Genomic DNA, 6883 nt, shown 5'->3' with positions numbered 1-6883 from the left:
ACAAGATGGATGAAACAAAGAAGTTCAGGCCAACAGGAGCCGGATGTAGATCTCTCGAGAGAGACAGAGCCAGAATACAGCAAACACAGAGGCGTATGCCAGCAGCAAACCCCTGAATTGAGAATAGGACCCCCGTTGAAGGAATCAGAGAAAGAACTGGAAGAGCTTGAAGGGTCTCGAGACCCCATATGTACAACAATGCCAAGCAACCAGAGCTTCCAGGGACTAAGCCACTACCTAAAGACTATACATGGACTGACCCTGGACTCTGACCTCATAGGTAGCAATGAATATCCTAGTAAGAGCACCAGTGGAAGGGGAAGCCCTGGGTCCTGCTTAGACTGAACCCCCGTGAACTAGATTGTTGGGGGGAGGGCGGCAATGGGGGGAGGTTGGGGAGGGGAACACTCATAAAGAAGGGGAGGGGGGAGGAGGATGTTTGCCCGGAAACCGGGAAAGGGAATAACACTCGAAATGTATATAAGAAATACTCAAGTCAATTTAAAAAAAGAAAGAAAGAAAAAAAAAATAGGCCCTCACTATCAGGTTCTGAAACAAAGCAATGAATTTGCCAATCATCTGTGGTATTTGGAGAGATTCATTGACCCCTTATGGAAAATGGTTCAGACATGATATCCCCCATTATTAGGATTCTTAGCTGGGATCACCTCCATAGATTCCTGGGTTTTCTCTTGCCCTAGCTTTCTAGTTTATCCAAGAGATGCCTCCTCTCCCTATAGGCATTTCAGTTTGTTTCTCCCTTCTTAAGTACATTTAAATATAATACAATGTGAGGTCTGTAGTGTTGACTCAGCAGTTAAGAGCATGTACAACTCTTGTAGAGAATCAGACTTTGTTTCCTGGATGAATGGCTTACAATTGCCTATAACTGAACATAGGGGTGATCTGATTCTTTCCCTTGAGCTCTGTAGGCAGCTATATTCACACATGCACATACCCTCCTCAATACACACACACAGACACACACAGACACACACACACACACACACACACACACACTCACCACACCACACAACCAAACACACACAGAAAACACACAGATACAATCAAACACACAAGAAAACACACACACATGCATGTATTTCAAAATAAAATGTTTATATAATCATATATTTATAAATCTGTATGAACATACTGTTAAAATGTTATTTTGCATATTCAATATTTATTTAAATTTTCTTGCATTAAGATGACAAATATCAGGTCACTGTATCAAATAATTTACATATGGTACTGTTATTTTAATAATAATTATTCCCAGGACTGCTTAATCATGTTATCATCATTCAATTAGACTCAATAGCTCGAGTGGACATATTTAAAGTTTTAAATTTAGTGAATTACATCAGATTATAAAGAGAAATAAAGATAACAACACAATACAAAATAATAAGTGCGTAATAAAAAGTAAAATTTTTGTTGTAAATTATAAAAATAAAATGCTGTCTTTTACCTGCTTTAGGTCTGGAACCACAGTGCCACCAAGATATCTGCTAGATATCTTAAGTGTCAGTCAGCAAAGCCTCTCACCTGCTTTGCTCCATCCCATAATACACTGCCAAAGGCCTCTCTCTGTGCCTGACATCAATCTCTCTACCTATCTATTTCCCAAGGCAGGTTTCCATGACAGAAACACACATCCCAATTCTGTGGAGGCCCAGACTAGCTGTCCCACACTCCCGTACACTTAAAACTGTACTTGAAAGAACACAAAACAAAATAACCTTTGATCCAATTGATAAGATATAATTACCCACCTAAACGTACAAAGTCCTGCACACACCCATCCTTTAAGTACATTTATAACAACCTGTAAGGGTACAGCATGGAATCTTAATGTCAGCTTCCATATTGTCTCCATCGTGACTTCTCTCTCTCCTCTCCCCTTCCTTTCTCATCTCCTCCTCTTCCTTCAAACTTTTCTTCCCCCATCCTTCATTCTCATCCAATGACAGGCCTCATTCTATCTTGTACCTGCCTCACCTGTAACTTCATCTCACATAAAATAGTTGATGAGTTTACTGAGATGATGAAATCATCTTTGAACTGAGTTAGCAACCTGATTCGCCTTTACCCAAATTGCACCTTCAAGATCACAAATAGATAATTATTCCTTTAGATTTATGACAATATTGTTATATCCATTAATTGTTTCAAATATTTTTCTTAGAATTTTGTTACTTAAAATATTGAGTATTGTGACAAATGTGAAAGTCAAAATGAGTCAAAATTATTAACAACATTTTTATAAAACATATTATAGACAACATATTAAAATTAAATTTACTTTTTTGAGAATATGAGAAAGTATACTAATTTCCAAAAGAATGTTGGTTCAATGCCTGGACTATGACTATTTGACAATAGTCAAATCATTATTTGGAGAATTTAGATTATTACCAGCCTGTCTCCTTCAAATGATTGTTATTTATCTATAATCCTACTAGCATCTTTGAGTAATTTTTATATTAAATAAAATAATATATGTATGGGGGTGGCCATAGATGAAAGGTCCTACAGTAGGAAGAGGGATCTTGTTGAGCCCACATCCAGCAGAAAGACTGGGCATCAAGTGAGGGATGGGGTTGCTATCACACAGTCAAAACTCTGAGCCATAATTCTTCCTGTCTGAAAGAAATGCAGGGATGGAAATGGAGAAGAGCCCGAGGAAAAGAAGGTCCAGCAATAGGCTCAAGGTGACGCCATAAGCCCTGACATCATTACTGAGTATGTGGAATGCTCACCATAGGACCTATCATGACTGTCCTCCAAAAGATCCAATAAGCAGCTAAAAGACTCAGTTGCAAATATGTGTACCCAACTAAGGAACAGAAGCTGATGAACTCTCTGGTTGAATTAGGGACATGCTGGAGGAAGCCAAAGAGGAGGGTAACCCTGTAGGAGGACCAGCAGTCTCAATTAACCTGGACCCCTGAGATCTCTAATAAACTGGATCCCCAACCAGGCAGTATACACCGGCTGAGATGAGGCTCTTAACACATATACAGCAGAGGACTGCAGCGTCTAGGTTCAGTCAGAGAAGATGTACCTAAACCCCAAGATACTGGAGGCCCCAGGAAATTTAGAGATCAGGGGGAGGTATGGGATATGGAACAGCCAGAAGGTGACCTGAAAGTGGAATAAAACCTGGAGTATAAAAATAAATAAATACATTTAAAAAATATCCTGGTACAATCCCTAAAGCAGTTTACCTAATAAGAATAAAGATTGATTGTTACTTTTTTTTTTTTTTTTTTTTTTGGTAAACTCTTGATGCTCTAGCAAAGGAAGTCAGCAGTATAAAAAGATAACAATCATAGAAAGAATTTGATCACAGTGATCAAAACAGGGAATTTTATAGGGCTGGCTTGTACTATGGACAGGAGAAGTAATCTGATTACCAACCATGCAAAAACCTTTAAAGAAGAAACGCATGAGAACTAGAATTCAACAAATTCACTGGAGCACGTAAACTTACTGCACTAGATAAGCCCTGGTTTTGGCTTCAAAATAATTCGATTTATTAACTATAGATGTTAGAAGAGAAGAAAATTGATCAGTCTGTGCTTTGCAGGTCCCCAAAGATCACAAAAATCCGTATTTTTGTCAAAAATACAGTAAATGGTTTAATGTAGTAAATGAAACATTATCTAATATTACTCCTAGTATACCATTTCCAAAAAATGATACTTTCAACAGAACTAATTGTTCTATTTAGGAACTGGTTCTTTGTTCTAAACCAAGGATGAAGCATACAGGTGGAGATAAATACATGATAAAATCATAGAAAGGAAAAGGAAGAATATGAATATAATTAAACTTCATAGTGTCACCCCCAAAAGAAGAAGACTGCACCAATCAGAAAACCCTAAGATTTTTAGCTGTCTATTGCTAGTTTTCCAGTCACATAAGATGTCTGCTTCCTAGTTCTTTCAGAGTATCTTATCAACCAATAAATTTGGTAATCAGATGCATTCTATTAAATTACTTTCCTAATGATCTGCTTACAGTAGTAGTATACTTTATTACTACATATTCATCTGGTATTTACTTATTACTTAACTAAAATTTCACACAAATTGAAAGTGTAATTGTTTTACTCATAAACTTTCTCGAATTAACATAATAAGGACACAAATATGCTAAATGTAAATATTTTTTCAATCAAAATGTTTTTTTTTCTTCCATTCAACATTTTTAAATCAGATTTTTGACTTTAAACATTACCTTTAATGCTTCAGGGCACAGAGAATATCTGACGAACACTATCATAGAAGAGCTACTATAGAAACTAACTATAATATCAATCCTATAGGTGAGATTCAAGCAGCATTTATCTTTCACACAACCTTAGGTAAAAAATATTTCAATTGTTTGATGGAACATTTTTAGATATGCACATTTTATTTACAACTTTATATCTTGTGTAGAGAAAACTGAGTCATTATTTTCTCTTTATAGATGTTAGGGAAGATATACAATTGAAGGTAGTGGGGAGCTCCCCCTTCTCGTAGGAGAGATTGAGGGAGGATGTAGAAAGGGCTATGTCAGGGGAGGACTGGGAGGAGGGGGACTGCAATCCAGATGAGGAATGAGTAAATAACTAAATTAATGAAAAAATGTGTATAAAATATTTGAATATAATGAAAAGTTCAATTATTTCTAAAATAGAAGTAAACATAATATTCTGATATATTATTGATATGGGAGCATGAGGAACATTCAAAAACTGTCCTAATTTTTGCAAAACCTAGGAATAATTCCTTTTTTTTCATTGTCTGTGGCCAAGGTATAATGGCCTGGTGTCTGTTGACAACTGAAACATTGCTCCTAATGGGTTGGCCAAAGACTCAAATTCTTTTTAGATTCCAGTATATTCTGATGTTGTTTTCCATCAATTTCTACTCTCTGTGTTTTTTGCACGCTTACCGTATACAGGTTCATTAAATTCCCATCAACTCCAGGGCAGCCCAGTCTGGCACCTGAGCATGATGTTCAATTCAAGTGATAAAACCTTTTGTTTTGTGCCAGAACCCTTATTAACCCAACCACCTGTCTCCAGAACACACCTACCCAGAGCACAGAACCTTTAATGGGCAATCCACATGACATTTCCATTGGAAACTGAACTTTGTTCACTTTCATTTTGCTTTTGAATAACAGTACTTTTTGTATGCTTAAAACTCTCTATCTTTCATTTACAGGATTTACACTAGTAACCTTGCAAATATTTATATAAATCAGAAACAGCAATAGTAAACAGCAAGAGAGAACTAAAAATTATTTTTTGTCAACTTAAATACAAAGAGTTTTGTTTTTTAAAAATTAAGCAGTTCCTTTTATATTAATTAAGATGCTATGTTCAGTTTAATAAAAACCGTTCAATAACATTTTTCCATTCTTTTTGCATTTTTCTTTAGAATCATCCATAATTCCATAAAAAAAAACACAAAATAATGTTATTAAAACTTGGACTGTTGTTAAAGTGATATGAATTATTTATGAAATATATAGTATCTAGTAATTCCTATTCAAAAGAAAAAGTGTGGAGGCACCGCCGGAACCTGAAGGAAACAGACCGGATAAACAGTTCTCTGCACCCAAATCCCGTGGGAGGGAGAGCTAAACCTTCAGACAGGCAGACAAGCCTGGGAAACCAGAAGAGACTGCTCTCTGCTCACACATCTCAGAAGCCAGAGGAAAATGCCAAAGGCCATCTGGAACCCTGGTGCACTGAAGCTCCCGGAAGAGGCAGCACTTATCTTCCTGGTTGCTGCCACTGCAGAGAGCCCGTGGGCAGCACCCCACGAGCGAACTTGAGCCTCGGGACCACAGGTAAGACCAACTTTTCTGCTGCAAGAAAGCTGCCTGGTGAGCTCGGGACACACGGAGGCAGAATTCCTCTAGGACCGGGCACATCCTGTGTTTTCCGGAAGTCCCACACCTGCGGATCCTGGCCTGCAGCAGCTCTCTGCTCCCAGACCCCGTGAGAGAGAGAATCTACCACCTGGTCAGGTTGGCACTCCTGAGACTGCAGAGCAGAAGAGACCACCAACACTGCCCACCCCTGCCCAAATCCCTGGCCCAAGAGGAAACTGTATAAGGCCTCTGGGCTCCCGTGGGGGAGGGCCCAGGAGCGGCAGGACCACTGCCTGAGACACCGCCAGAACCTGAAGGAAACAGACCGGATAAACAGTTCTCTGCACCCAAATCCCGTGGGAGGGAGAGCTAAACCTTCAGAGAGGCAGACAAGCCTGGGAAACCAGAAGAGACTGCTCTCTGCACACACATATTGGAAGCCAGAGGAAAACACCAAAGGCCATCTGGAACCCTGGTGCACTGAAGCTCCCGGAAGGGGCGGCGCATATCTTCCTGGTTGCTGCCGCTGCAGAGAGCCCTTGGGCAGCACCCCACGAGCGAACTTGAGCCTCGGGACCACAGGTAAGACCAACTTTTCTGCTGCAAGAAAGCTACCTAGTGAACTCAAGACACAGGCCCACAGGAACAGCTGAAGACCTGTAGAGAGGAAAAACTACACACCTGAAAGCAGAACACTCTGTCCCCATAACTGACTGAAAGAGAGGAAAACAGGTCTACAGATCTCCTGACACACAGGCTTATAGGACAGTCTAGCCACTGTCAGAAATAGCAGAACAAAGTAACACTAGAGATAATCTGATGGTGAGAGGCAAGCGCAGGAACCCAAGCAACAGAAACCAAGACTACATGCCATCATAGGAGCCCAATTCTCCCACCAAAGCAAACACGGAATATCCAAACACACCAGAAAAGCAGGATCTAGTTTCAAAATCATATTTGATCATGATGCTGGAGGACTTCAAGAAAGACGTGAAGAACTCCC

Source organism: Rattus norvegicus, chromosome 13 (assembly GCF_021556685.1).
Source record: "Rattus norvegicus strain SHRSP/BbbUtx chromosome 13, alternate assembly SHRSP_T2T, whole genome shotgun sequence".
Classification (NCBI taxonomy): Eukaryota; Metazoa; Chordata; class Mammalia; order Rodentia; family Muridae; genus Rattus; species Rattus norvegicus.
Note: the sequence above shows the minus strand (reverse complement) of the source record.